Source organism: Montipora foliosa, chromosome 2 (assembly GCF_036669935.1).
Source record: "Montipora foliosa isolate CH-2021 chromosome 2, ASM3666993v2, whole genome shotgun sequence".
Lineage (NCBI taxonomy): Eukaryota > Metazoa > Cnidaria > Anthozoa > Scleractinia > Acroporidae > Montipora > Montipora foliosa.
Window position 1 is genome coordinate 24,358,311 of NC_090870.1, and position 15,695 is coordinate 24,374,005.

The 15,695-nt window shown below is 37.9% G+C and overlaps 1 long non-coding RNA gene across 2 annotated transcripts; it reads left to right on the plus strand.

Moving 5' to 3' along the window:
• The first annotated feature begins 4,551 nt into the window (after window positions 1–4,551).
• LOC137990593 (uncharacterized) lies at window positions 4,552–8,336 on the plus strand. Of its 2 annotated transcripts, XR_011121523.1 has the most exons (3): window positions 4,718–4,732; window positions 5,394–6,457; window positions 8,080–8,336. It is a non-coding gene; the product is annotated as an uncharacterized lncRNA (long non-coding RNA). The 2 variants fall into 2 exon arrangements; XR_011121522.1 differs by having other exon boundaries at window positions 4,552–6,457.
• Window positions 8,337–15,695: the final 7,359 nt, after the last annotated feature.

Genomic DNA, 15,695 nt, shown 5'->3' on the forward strand with positions numbered 1-15,695 from the left:
TACGAAAAATCTCGCAAAATCAGTTTTTAGCTAATGGTAACTTTTCATATTCGCGGTTCAAGATTAATGTTGTTTTCATGTCGTTAATTTTGTTTCTGATGGCAAAATATTTTATTCTCGAACGACCGTCCTGAAAACTTCCTTCTGCTCTTCCTAAAAACTGTGTATCAATATTTATTTACTTTTGCATCAATATTTGTTTTGCATAAGGCAAGCTAACAAAATCTGTACCTTGCTTAGTTCGCATATTTTGGCGTTAAAATATAATTTTCGGTCCTATGCTTCTGTTAAGAAGTGGTATATTTTTTAGGTCACCCATCCATTTACTAACCCCGCCTGACAGGGAAATTAACTTCAGTGAACTGTTGTATTGCAAAGCTGTCAGATGCTCAGAGTGCACGCTTAAACTTGTGGTGAAAAGAAGTTGTGAGGGGAACTTGGAAATGATCCACATGTCAGCCTAGATGGCAATGTTTCTCGATTCCCTTTTATTTTCTTCTATCTTTCTGGGTTTAGTACTTTGCTAGTAACCACATGTCTTCTCAGGGGGCTATTTAGTTTACCTAATACTCTTACCATGACATGTACACGACAATGATATACGATACCAAAACAATATCGTGTACTATTAGAGCTACATATTGAACTTGAATAACCTGGAAGACAAAACGCAGCTCAGTTGACAATATGGAATAAAGCGCTGTGTTACTTCACTACCACACGTAAGCAACGCGTGTCTATTTTTTCTAAAGATGACAGGAATTTCTTCTTTCTGACAAATGATTAATAGGCTGGTAGCCAGGTTTTTAACCTCAGAAAAGGATCTGTTTCGTGGTATGAAGGTGTGAGCCAAAGGGCCTCTGCTGGTACGACTTCTGGGTGACCCCTTAAATGGTCTTAATGACCCCCTACTTGAAAAAATTGCCAGGAACGCTGCAGTTTAATACCACCCAACTCAGTCCCTTCTGTTTTTGAGTAACACGTACCATAGGCAACCCAATGTACGCTCATACAGCGTCTTGTTTTACATCAAGTTAGAGGAATGTTGGAGCTGCCATTGGTTGTAGCCGGGCATTTTGTGTGCATGGAATAGATGTGTTGACAACTTTCTGGCTGATTTCTGCATAATTTCTTGAAGCCGCTTTCCGTAATTTGCTGTTTGCCGTGAGAAATTCGAATGTGTGCTTGGGACAAGACTTGAAACAGTTCCCGTTTTGGAACTACTTTCTTGCTATTTCCTGTGAAGAGTTTGACGTTGCTGTAAACCCATTTTCTTCGAGTTATCATCTGTTGTTCTATTTTGTTAATTCTTTCGACTCAAGATCGATCCTTGTTTCAGGGCACCCGACGTCAATTTTCGGAAAATATCTGTTCGGAAGACAATTTGAGAACTTCAATTTTCCGAACATTTGTTGCAAAATTTCTTGCTTGCCTGCCTCTCTTAGGATTTTCGAACATAAAAAAAATGGTATCATTGGCCATTTTTAACGGATTTTTACCCTAAAAAGGTCACCTAGAATTTTCGGGAGCTTTTTTGTGACTGAAATTTTCGAAAAGGTAAGTTTTGATCCCTATAATTTTCCAATCACTAGACTTTTTCGGCTAGGAAATCCGAACAGATCAAAAATTTTTAGGGAATAAAAATATGGCTATATCTACCGTTTAAATACTAAAATACGTTTAAAAATGCTATGTTTAAGTGGTTTTGAACTACATTCACGTTGCCCCTGTTGTTTCCTGAAAGGCGGAGTTGCTTCTCTCTTTTTATTTCAAGAAACGTTTGGCCTTGTTCTAAAAATCATCTTCTCTGGAATTTTTCAGCGATATCACCGCAAATGACATATTTCCTCCGTTGCCAGAAGAAGAGCTTGCCAGCCCGAGAGGCAAAAACCAAAACTAAAACGCCTCCAGGAATACAAAAACTTGGCTGAATATTTTCAGATTGGAAGCTGAGGTGCAGTGTAACGAAGCGTTGTTAGATGTAATTCTTTGCCGTTTTTTTCGCTGAAATTAGAAAAAAGGACGGTCACAAATACGAACCAGAGAGTTTGACTGTCATGTAGTGCTCGTTGGACCGTCATTTACAAAACTGTGGCAGAAACTACAGTATTTTTGCGAGATCGTGATTTGCAATTCAAGGCAACAATTTGAGGCGAGCGCAGGGTTACGGAACTGTGAAAAAATGCCTCTCGTGCTTTAAGGGAAGCAGACCAACAATTTCCCTGGAGTTCGGGTACTATTTTGAAATAGTAGTTTGCCTTTGTTTAAGGATATGTTATGTTTAAAAAAAAAAAAACGTTGTAAAAAAAAAACAAAAAAAAAAAAAACAAACAAGTTACCCAAGTTAAACTGATGATCCTCATTTTACCTTGGTTCTGAATACGCACTCAGATGAACTGAAGAAACATTTTTTGGGTCTAAATTTAGCCTGGAGAAAATTAGGGTCAGGTTAGGATTAGTTTTGGTTATGATACATGAATATCAATTGACTTATTACACAAAAGTAAATAATGAAATTAAAGAACTGTGATGGATTAAGCATGTTCGTTGTTGTGGTGTATTGGTGAAGACGCACAGACGACAGATCTGCATGGAGGATCCGAGTTCGAGTAGCGGTGAGTGCATAGTACAGTTCTTTGATCTCTTACTTTGTTGTAATGTCGATAACTGCATAATGAATACAGAAACCGATAAGATAATATGAATCATTAAGATGATGTGTTGAGATTGGTAAGACATTCCTTGAGGGAAGGTGGAGGTGATTTCAGTCCTTTTTGGAGGATTGATAGCTGCTTTAATATTCAACCTATAGGTAAAATGAAGATCACCAATTTAACCTAGGTAAAAACGGATACAACCTGAAAATGGATTTGACCGACAACATATACACCTTTTTCCAAAATGGCCGCCATTTAAATAATCTTTTGTGTTTATTCAAATTAGCCCTTGATTCCTCGTTCTTAAAGGCCCACCTTCAACCGGCAGGCTTTTCGACCGTTTGTTTTTGTTATGGAAATTGACATTGCTCATCGTAGCGATCTGATTGGATGAATTTCAGCTTTGGCAGGATTTTCATATATGAAAATTGTTCCGCGGCATGCAATGTCTGTCGGTTGAAGGTGGGCCTTTAAGCTTAAAATTCAAAAGAACATTTTGCCTTGAACGAAACATCAAAGTCTAATTTGAATAAACACAAAAAAAAAATCTCAGTGGCGGCCATTTTGAAAAGATGTATAAAAAATAGCTATCAGGACTACATGCTGTCCAATTTGGAAATAATTGGATTCAAAAACTTCCTCGGACTGCCAAATACATGTAGTCCAATTTTGGCTGTCCTCAGAATTTTTTCATTCAGTTATTTCCAAATTGGACAGAATGTAACCCTATTACATATACTAAGTAGACAGGCATGTTCCCTACAATCATTTCCACCTCAGACGGTAGGTACGTTTACATTCAGTTGAGGTCGTTATCATTCTCAGGCTTTGCATGCACAACCCTCCCCTTCTCTTAAAAGCAACGAAATAGGTAGCGACACATCTATCGAGAGTATTGAAACGTAAATATCCACCATCAGATTTTCTTAGGAGCCTACAACTACTCGACGAAAAATAGATTTCGATTTCTGTGGACCAAACTAAGTTGAAATTGTAACTCCTATTCTTGGCCAAATATCACGATGGAGGTCACCCGAAAGTATATTTCATGGCCTCGGAAGTTACTGAAAACTTTGCAAACAGCCAGCAAGGATAGGACGCGAAACAATCGAGGGAGAGGTCACTTTCCTCGTACAATATAGGGACAGCACGGAAATGAATGTTCTGTCCGTAAGAGGTAAATTTCCATTGCGCATAATTTGTTGGGTCATCACGACGAGAACCTTCTAAAAATCGCACATAGGCATGTCTTTGTTTATCTCTTTCTTATAACATAACAATTATTATCATCAAGTGTGAGCTTTTTAAAAACTTTACGATACAGTAAAGGGAATCAAGTGATCTTAAGTTCGAGTAGGCGTAAATAATTCAACTTCCTTTTAAGTGTCGAAACCTATAAAGGAAACATTGTTATGTTGATGCATTGTTGAACGTCCAACATATGTTTTAGCACCTAGCGATGGCTTCTGTTCATTATATTTAAATTGGTTGATAAAAACTGTCGAAGGTTTGCCAGAGAAACCCGGCGTTGGCTAAGGTAGAACGTATCAACTTGCCTTGATTGTCCATAATACTGAGGCATACGCTGTTCGATTTTCAATTGCTTGTGGTATTTTACCAAAGCAAACTCACTGAAAAGTGAAAAATAATTTATCGGATCGTCACTAACAGCAACGGCTTTTTAGCGAAAAAGGGAAAAACAGCTGCCGTTAGGATAATGGTTCACCTTTGTATGTTTTCATCTTATGCTGAAGCGTCGAACCGTTTTTGGAGCCTTTGTGTTACTGAGCGAATCAGTAAGATGTCATCGAATAACACAAACAATACTGAACTATTGAAAAACTCGAAAGCAACCTGAACTGGTTCACTATAATATAGTCTTTGCCAACGGTAATAGAAATCAATTGGCTGTTTTATCTTCTTTCAACACGCTAGAAGACCTGACACCTGACGATAGGTGGATTTCGTGTGAGACGTCTACAGTTGTTCAACAGATTTTACAGAATTTCTTAGAATATGGTGATCAACTGGCAAAGTTTCAACAAAGCGAGTTTAACAATCCCACGTGCTAATGAGTGAGTAGTCGAGGCGTTTTGTTATCAAGATCGGCACGCTCATGTTAGTAATATCGGCGTATCCTGCCACGTGTTGATTTTATTTCAAACTGTCAAGGAAAGGAGTTTTATGGTGAGAAAGAGAATGACTTAGCTAATCGGACTACTAAAAAAATTCTGAAAATATTCGTGCCTGGTCAGTTTTCCGTCAAATTTTTGTCCAATAAAGCTAATAAAATGAGGGCGAAATTTCTTGGTCACTCAAAAATTCGTAATTAACGTTAAAATGGGCAAATTTGAGTGGGAAACCGATTGTAGTGTTATTTTTTTTTTCATTATTTTTCTTTACACTCTCTTTTAATAAAATGTTTTAGGTGTCTGTAAAAAAGTTATACTTTTTTGGAAAGCTTATTTTCTTAGCTTTAAAAATATGTATTGCTTTCCTTTAAATGCTTTTTGAGAAAAAAAAACATTTTCTATTTTTTTACAATGCTGATTTAACGCTGCTTTGCTCTTGCCGAAAAAGAGTTTTAACTGATAGAAATTAATAAATGTCAAAGTACTCCTCTTGCTTCAGGGTGAAACTGAATGGTTGGCAAAAATCCATTTTTAAATCACCAAAACCTGAGCTTACTACGGTTACGTTTCCTTTTAGTCTTATTCAGTTGTAGTTTCGTTCTAGGACAATTTGCCAAACAACAGGAAAAGGCCTAGTCACTAACAATGGCATTCACCGTTTACAAAGACAATTTACGATAGTTAAATGAGATATGTAGCTTGTACTATCTCTTTTATTCAATAAACGACATTATATGGAAAAAGGTAAACGCTCCGTTTTTTTCTGATATAGACCCAGGTAATTAACTAAAGATGTTTCAGAGTTTCCAACCAAGTCTTTTAAATTTGACGGAAATGCTGTGAATAATGGAGAATAAGTATTAACGGAAATGAAAGTAAAATTAAACTTTTTAAGTAAAATGTCAAGGTTAAGCATGAAATAGAGGGCCAAGTGGTTGGACCATAAATATGAAATAGTCCATGGGCCTCTGTCGATAAATGGAGCTCAGAAAATCGAGATTGCTTCGCTGAGGATTATGTTGGAATATGAGAAAAGCTGGAACTTTTTACTAGTCTGAAAGTTTTTTTTTTTTAAAGATTGGCTTATCGAGTGGTAACAAAGGGTCCGATATTAAGGCAAATAAATTTATATTTGAAGCAATTTTATGGCATCATGCCGAATATTTGTGACCATAAGGATATGAAAAAAGGGTCTTTAAACATGTAGTAACAAACCACCATTGGAGATAACTGTTTTAACTTAAGCAAGCTGCTCTGTTTTTATTAAAAGAGAATTTTTATGAGGGTTCTATTGGATGATTACAGCTAATATAGTCTGCTTCCTAGTTCCGTTGCGCACTTTGTTGTTTAGTTCGTTAACACGATAATTTGCAGCTGTGGTCCAATAATTAACGATCAGTACTGCTTATATATACGCCATAAACCTTAGACTTTCAACTAAATTTCCAAGTGCAACTCCTACGTGCTTCAAAACCACGATCTTGTAGTCTCTGCAATATTAACACAAGAGAAATCAAAATGAAGCTGACTGCTGCAGTGGTAATTTTTGGCATTTTGTTTCTAATCTTTGTGGCGAGGGATAGTGAAGCCTTTGGTGCTAACTGGCATCTTCCTAGGAAGGGACGAAATGCAGGAGGGAATGGACTGCGCACAATAAACGAGCACCAGGTAACTTTAACTAAAAAAAATTGTCAATCGTACGTCAATCGTTATCTATTGCTAAATATGTTACTAGTCCCAACCGAGAACACGGGTCGGCTTAGTCACAGATGAATTAAAGCAATAGTTTAATCATACCTTACCAAATTATATTTTTTTATGTTTAACGCCATTCTTTTGTTCGCGCCCGAGTCATTTGTTTTGGAAAGTCGGGGCCTTAGCTAGTGTTTCGATGAAATTAGCCTGCTTGTCATGATATTTAAAGAGCCCGTAGTAGTGTTCTGTTGCTAACATTTATAAACTAACACTAAAAGTGTTTTAAAGCAAGAAATGGCCTCACGGCAAATGAAATGCGAAATGCACAGCAATACACCGCTTGTCAAACATTGCTTTGATCATGGCATCCCTCGACTCCGCCGTTTTTAACAAAAATTTCGCCAGTTCTATAGTTCCAACATCGGATATTTGGGTCGGCGAGGGGAAAAATCGATGAAAAAGGGATGAAACGCAGCAGCAATAAAAAAAAAAACCAGTTATATTCCGACATTTAGGAACTAGTATAGCATCAATGTATCCCCATGACCGCTCTCACAGCTTTTTTTCATCGCTTTATTCCCTCGCCCATACTATCTTACCCTATCTTCCTATCTGCCCCTGAGTCTCCGAGGATAGGTTAGTATTTTACAATTTTCATTTGCAAACACCATCAAAAACGACCACTTTGAGCGGTTTCATTCATGACAGTCCGTAGCACGTGATCGTAAAATGGAGGCGTGTTGAAGACAATTAATACTTAAAGGGGCTAGGTCACACTATTTTAGGTAATTTTGTTTAATTGTGTTAATTATGAGCTCTAAACGTCAAATTGGCGGAGCAAGAGTCTTTCATTTGCAAAACCACGGCCACATAACAACTGAGAATGATTATCCAGCTGTGCAAATGACATTTTAATATTTAACAATTATTCGCCGAAGGCGAAGTGATTATCGGTGAATATTCACCGAGACGAAGTCGAGGTGAATATTCACCGATAATCACTGAGCCTGAGGCGAATAATTGTTTTAGTATAAATACACAGGTGATTGTTTCAAAAACGAGAAAAAAAAAATTTAACGCGAAATTATCTTCACTTACAGTGGCAAAACTACTGGTAGCCATTTTGTCCGTCGAGGCGATTATCGGCTGATAATCCGAGATAGCGAGCCAATGAGAGCGCGCGATTTTGTATAATCACCTGTGTGTTTATACTAAAGACTGATATAAATTTGAAAAAAGGTGGGCCGACGTTTTTCAAATTTACCCAAATTCAATCCATTTCAATCCTCGCCAGTTTTGTCCATTCATGTCCCTTCTTGGCTTCCCTGTGTTTTGTTAGAGTTCTTCTATAGTTTTGAACAGTTATTTTGATATTTTAGTTAATTCTATGACCATTCGATCAGAGCTGAAATTGCTTAAAATTGTGTGACCTAGCCCCTTTAATCAGAAACCAGTGGGTAGAAAAGAGGATCGATAATTTACATATGACGTAAGGAGCCGTTGCTCGAGTTTCAATGAACTCCAAGTCGTTGTTTTTTCAGTCAAATAACGAAAAAACCAAACTACTTTATTAACTTACACCCTTTTTCTTTCAGGAGAATTCGCCCATCAACAAACGCAGTTCATTATGTATGGCTGCACGAAAGCTAAATTGTGACGACGAATTAATGGACAAACGAGCCGAGGATTTGTTTCCTTAAAAGTAGATGAACATAAATTGTTTGCTTAAAATAGTGTCTTTTTTAGAAAGACTAACACAGAAAAGATTAAAAATGTAAAGCTGTAGATAGTTTTCACAAAGAACTGACAAATTTAATTAAAAGAGACGGTCATGCACGTCATGCAGATGCAATTTGGTTTGGGTGTATTTGACAGTGGTACCAGAATATTATTTACAATGTGCTATCTTTGCTAAAAGTGATGCGAAAGTCTAATTATTAAAAGCTTGATCGGATCACTTTTCCGAGAAAGGCTCTGGGAAAACTCTCCAAAGATAAGCCTTAAGCTTGGGGCCTGGCCTTAACTGACTTCACTGGGACGAATACATTTGTTACAACAACAAATTTTAATGTCCGCCGGGCAGCAAAAACGTGGGAACATTTTCTTAATTCTAAAATAAAACGGTGCACATTTTGTTTGGGCCACCGGCGCAACGACTCCACGACAATGTGTTAATTTTGCCAGGCGGCAACTTACTCGTCCTCGGTAGAAAACCTGTGGTTCTGTTTAAACAGAAGTTTCAACTTCTTTTGGTTTTATGATGAGTGGAACTAATATTAGCAATGTACCGTTGTTACTGCATGAAATTAAAAGGAAAAAAGACAATGGAGTGTGTTCACATCAGACCAGAGTTTGGTTCCCAATAGAACCATGCATTTGCTTCCACCATGTCCGCCGTCTGTTTGTTTGCTCTTCCCAACATATGGTCTCCAAGACACCAAAACAAGCACGATTATTTTGTGTTTTGGTGTCAAGTCATTCGGTTTGAAACTGTGATTCAAGTGTCAGAAAACCAAAAAGCCAGGGGCACCCAACGAGAATATAGTTCAAAACCACTTATACATAGCATTGTTAAACGTATTTTGGTGTTTAAACGATAGATATAGGCATATTTTTACCCCCTAAATTGTTTTTATCTGTTCGGATTTCCTAGCTGAAAGTCTAGTGATCCGAAAATTATAGGGATCAAAACATACCTTTTCGAAAATTTCAGCCAGAAAAAGGGCTCCCGAAAATTCTAGGTGACCTTTTTAGGGTAAAAATGCGTTAAAAATGGGCAATTATTTCATTTTTGTAGATGTTCGAAAATCTTAGGACAGGCAGGCAAGCAAGAAATTTTGGAACAAATGTTCCGAAAATTCTAGATCTCAAATCGTCTTCCGAACAGATATTTTCCAAAAATTGACGTTGGGTGCCCCTGAAAAAGCATCCGGACCTTCGTTTGAAGAGTAACCTTTCACTAAATTAAAACTAGTAATAGTTTTCATTACATCTGTCGCCGCCTAAGATGGATGACAGTTGAGGTGTTTTCCATTTAATATGTGCTGTACATTGTGATGTCTCATATTATTTTACATGTAACTAGGTAGGTAAATTAAAGTGGAATATGCTAGGAAAGGATGGGCAACAACAAACAGCACTTATTTCTACTTCCATCAACGTTATTTGATACGCTATCAATTGAAAAGCAATTTACATAATTATGCAAAATGCCTTGAAAATATGATAGTAAAAAAAGAACAGACAATGGCTAGAAGGCAACATTTCTCGTCATCTTTTTGCTCTGGAAAAAGGCTGGGAGGAATGTTGCGTGTTTTTTTCATGCCCTGATCGCTGCTTTAACTAAATTGGTATGATAAATAGTACGCGACAGTGAGAGGACTGGTACGCCTGGGTTTTACATCCCTGGCATCAAAACGTTCTGTTGTTTTTCATTCGTTTTGATGAAACATGCGAGTGATAAATGATGAACTGTCAGTCTCAACATTGTTGTTGAGCCAAGCTACAGCTGGAGGAATTGTTCCGGTCAGTTTTCATGATAATCAATTTTATTAGCTTACGGTAATTAAGGTGGCTCAAACCAGTTTCAACAATTTCAAGAGACTGTTTCAAAATAATGAAGGCAACTTTACAGTAACATACGAAAAGCCAATTTTTGCTCAACAAGGTGCACTCTTTATTGGGGAAGAATAGGTCAGCATAGCAACAGGAAAGTCATTTAAAACACCCAACATTTCATCCTTAAAACGAACTAGATGACACCCATCTCCTGTTGGTAGCACACTATCAGCACTCTCCGCAAAGTTTATAAAAGTATTTGGAGCCGATTCGGAGCAATCCTTAAAGCATTTTTTTATGTTGATATTTAAAAAAACTAAATATTAACCACACAAAGCTAAAAACAGTGATCAAATAAAAATATGTTCATAACGAAGTCTCTAAACTAATAGCAGTCACTTTGAAGCTTTGTGTGATCAGCCCTTTAAGGTCCAAACCTTCCACATAAAAATTCAGGACACAGAGACTGTTTAATGCTAAAACCGATCAGCATACCAGATAAGTAGCTGATTTACTAAACGGATCTGAGCTAATATCAATGCTTATAAAGCACTGGCTCTCTGTCAATCCTTTATCTATTCAACCAATGTTATGATAGGAAATAGGCCAACAGTTTTCGAATTGTTGGAACACCTACTGTGAGACCTAGTTTATACTACATTAATATATACCACACAAGTGCGTAATACTCCGTATTAGTTATTCTTTGGTATGCTACTAACTCAGCCTAATGTATGGTATATACTTAGACAATAATAACTGAATATTTACAACTTTATAATCTCACTTTCACTTTGGTAAATAATAAAAGTGAGACAAGGTTTACCCTACATTTACTTCTAGGCATTTATAATTTCCAAGATAATACAAAGGCATACTTTTAAATCAGCTTACATACATTTTCATTCTCCAGCTTTAATACTCTCATACTAGTAAGTTCTTCATTGCCAAATCGCTAAAACAGTTTGAATCGCACTGATTTTGTTTGATTCTCTGTAGGAAACTCCGTAAGGTATTCTCCTTTTTTAACCCTTTAGTTAAAGAAATCCCATAGCCATTTATATGTTTTATGCAACGAGCGTAAGTTATTACATTAAAAAGACCCTCTTGGCCAGCCTTTATTATCCATTTCATCAAAACTGAAACACCCACGACAATCACATCACTTAGTCCATTTCGTTCATTGGTTCAAAATTATGACTCACTCATGTAAAAATCATCTCACAGCAACGGTCAACAAGCCTCCTATCCCTTCTTGAGTTTTTTTTCTTCTCCGTTCCCTATTATTAACAAAATAAATACATCAGATCACTTTCAACCTTCAAATTATTAAGCTGAAAAAGATACACGAAAGCCAGCTTGATGTCGAAAATTGAAGCTTCAAAATAAGATGAAAAGATCAAAGGTTTCCCTTACCCGAGCCGCTGATTTACAATGAGTGACGATTTAAAGTGACCATTCACAAGAAAAAATATTCCTAGAAAGTACTTACTTGAAACGTGAAATGCCACAGGAGCTTAATAGCCATGTTTATCAACGTTGCGATGCACTCAATAATTTTTGACGTGAGCAAATTACGCGAAACGGCTGATTTCGGCGGACGCAAGGGATCAATGGCACAATGCTTCGTCACAGAACTGCAAAGTCATTTTTATTGTTAAGTGGCATATTATAAAGCAGATCAGACGACCGATGAAATCCTGAGTGTTCAGAACTCCGACTCGACATTAGACTGCGAGCAGTCTCTATTTACTGGGTTGCCAAACCCAGTCGGAATCTGCGTTTCATTTCTCCGTATTTTTCTTTTCCGTGTCGGGAAAAGTCTTCCCTATCCCTCCCCTGCTAAGTAGTGCCTTTGTGCGTAGAGTCTTCTGGGCGTATGTTTGGTCGGTTTCAGGGGGTAGTGGAAATGGGTAGATTTTATCCGGTGGACACAGTAGAATATTTAACTTAACGTGCAATGGCGTCAAAAGTCATTGTAACGCGAATGGCGTTTTAGTGGATCTTTAAACAAAATATACCCTTATGGAGCTCAATCATGGAAAGTCAATTGGATAAACAAAACAGGCGGTGAAAAATAAATATCTGGAATCTTCAAAGCGACGAGTACAGTATGGTGTCCGTGGTCTGAGAGAAGAAAGTATTATCTTGAATATCTTACCTGAATCAAAACGCCACGAACTGAAATTTCTCATGAAGATAGATATTTCGTTTCTCGCGATAATATCAAATTGGCAAGTTCCAAACTGAAGTATTTCTCTTGTAATTTGAAAAAAGGTGAACATAATCGCGAACCCTTTGTCCACAAACTTGGTCCTTGGTCCGCGAATCATGTAAGCAGCCCCCAAAAGATATCTGTGAATCCCGATACTTTCTGTACGAACATGAAAACTCATTTAATCTTCATTATCATTGATATATCTCAGCTACAGTCGTATTGAATGTCGTTGTGAGTATAGCATCTGCTTTTATTTTCAATTGACCGTCTCCCAACACAAGCTCCATTTCATTATAAGACCGTCATCGTCCGCACGTACGTCCACCCCTCCATGCATGCCAATGTGACCAGTATCATGCTACAATCATAGACAAAACTGTTGGGAAGGTTACCACTTTTGACGTCTTCTTTGCTTCTCTCCCCACCCCCCTGATTCAATGTTGTGCAAAACTAAATGCTTTTCGTAGGAAATTGTAGTGTTACCTTCCAACATTGAATAGGGGGGAGGGGGGCTTTATAAGAGAACGAGAAAGTGTTTTTTTGCGCCTTAACAGAAGCGGGTTGAAACACAGCTCTGGTGGGGTTCATTTATATAACCTTCCCAACTACTTTTGTCTAGCATTGTCTGAAAATTCTGGGTGTGGCCGTCATTGGAAATACTACTTTTTTATGCTAGCGTTCACAGTTTCGGTGAAAAAAACAAACATAACTATTGCTTTTTGTAATATTTATATGTTTTTTGCCATGTTAGGATAAATTGTAGGCGTTTACTTGGTTATAAATAGGGGAAAGTTTAACTGTCATATATGCATTAGGATGTCTTGTTGTATATTAAATTGTAGAGCAAATAAAATGATGACAATTCCTTCACGAATTAACAAAAAGGGGAGGAGTCTAGATGATAGATAATGAAAGCAAAGTATATATTGTTAAAGTTGGTGGAGTTCACGGACTAAACACTTAGAATGGCGGAGGTCAATTTCACTTTGCGAAGTCGAGATCAGCGCCTTGTGTATCTTTTGACATACAGTAGAGCCGATTTGGAGAAAGTTCCCACTAGGGATGTATTTGCCGAAATGGTTTCGTTGGCTTGGATGGAAATGGCTGGTGTGAAAGTTATACAGTGGGTTGTAGCGCGTGAATTACACGCTGATGCAGGTGCCTCGGAGAGCCATTCGCATTATCACATGGCATTGAAGCTTGAAAAACGCGCTCGTTGGCTGAAGATACGCAAGTTCTTGGACGACGGGTACGGCATCAAGATCAATTTTAGTTCCAATCACAACACGTACTATTCAGCGTACAAATACACAACAAAGGAAGATAGAGATTGTGTACACTCAGAGGGCCACCCAGACCTTGGAAACACACCTCCACCGAGAACTGAGAATGCTATTTCCGGTAATAAAAGAAAAGCAGCTCGCAGTGCTAGAGTTTCCAAGAAGAGAAAGCGCGGTGTGTCCATGTACGAGGTGACTCAGTTCATTCAGGCTAAGAATGTCAAATCACGGCTGCATGTCCATTGCGGCGTCACAATTCGTGAAGGCAAAACGGATCTTGCTCAATTTATATGTAACAGGGGTGGAAAAGCAGTTGATGAATGCCTGGCTGTTGCACACGAATTGGCAACTGCAGAAGCGAAATTTGCACGCTCAAAGAAAACTCGCATCGAACTTCTGCACGACAACTATACAGGGGAATGCGTAGCTGAATGTAATGGCGAGTGGATGGGGGCAGCAGTGCATCTCCTCAGCAGAAATGAGATTAGCGTCAGTGTTTTTGCTCAGGCGGTCTTCACATTGTTAGAGAAAGGAAGGGGGAAGTACCGTAATATTTTTATTCACGGTGTTGCAAATTGCGGTAAGAGCTTCATGCTCTCCCCATTGAAGGCCATATACGGCACGTTTTGCAACCCTGCAACTGGAACCTTTGCCTGGGTAGGGGCGGAAGAGGCTGAGATAATTATGTTGAATGATTTTCGCTGGAAACCATCCATTATAGCCTGGGCTGACTTGCTGCTGTTGTTAGAGGGAGATATAGTTCATTTACCCGCTCCAAAAAATTTCTCCAAACGCGACATTGAGCTAAGCAAAGATACACCCATCGTCGCAACATCAGATGCGCCAATTGTTTTCATAAAGGGAGGAAGTGTTTGCCACGCGAACACCGAAATGACGAATGTAAGGTGGCGATTTTTCCATTTCTGGAGACAAATTCCACCATCAGAACAACTCCAGTTGACGCCATGTGGTCACTGTTTTTCTAAACTTATTTTAGATAACATCAACGGAGATACGTTCTCGACTTAGAGTCACGTTTCTATTGTATTGGCTTATCTTATTTTGATCACCCGCGTCGATAACTTACAGTTCACATTACTCCCAACATGACTCCCAACATTACTCCATTTTCAAAGCCTAAAATAATGGCTTTCAAGCCAAGCTGCAGATAAAATATAGAAACTGGAGTGTAAAGAGCTTTAAAGGAAATAGTAATAGGACGTTTCATGGCCATTTTAGCTTTATTTTAGGTAAATTACAACATTACTCCATAAAGAGGGCTTAAATTGAAATAACAGATCTAATTAACTTTATGAATACATGGTTTCAATGGAGTAATGTTGAAAATAAGGAGTTTCAATAACTTTTGTCCATAATAAGAGAGACATCGTACGTATTCTAGTATGCTTTACATATAGCTACGTTATTGTTGCAAAATATCACATTCATTGGGCAAATATTTCGTATTTTCTGATGGAGTAATGTCATGGAGTAATGTTCAAATACGTGTGGATTACCTTTCCCAAAATAGGACAATGATTGACACTCCATCCTACTAGCGCCAGTGATCACTTTCAATTTACTTCTGTAATGTGACTTAAAAATGAACGTGGCAATTTCAAAATTGTGTTCTACATGTACAGGATAAATTGACTAAGGTATCTTACCAATTACATGCTATCTAATACTTAGTTCTACGACCCTTGCCTTGAATGATTAATTTAATTCTTGTGGGCATACTTTCTATTGTCCTATCAATAACAGCAGTATCCATCTCACTAAGATTGCGCAAAACTCTCCTTCGAAAGTCCTCAAATGATTCTTTGTTAATGCTTCTTTCAATAGCTTCATTATCTAGGGAGTCTTTCACAAGGTGAAAAATTGATTCACATGGGTTCAGGTCCGGCGAACGAGAAGGTATCTTACAAAGTTCACATTCAATTTCTCTTAAAGCATTCATTGCTAATTTGCTAACCTGACTTGGATCGTTATCCATAACGAAGAGACGCTTACCATCTCGTTTTGGTCCTGCACGTCCAAAACATAGATTAAAATGCTGCCTAATGAAATTTGCAAAGAATTGACCATTCATCTTTTCATAGGGCTCGTTGAGAATCACACCTTTTCCATAAGCTATTGCCACCATTACGTGGAG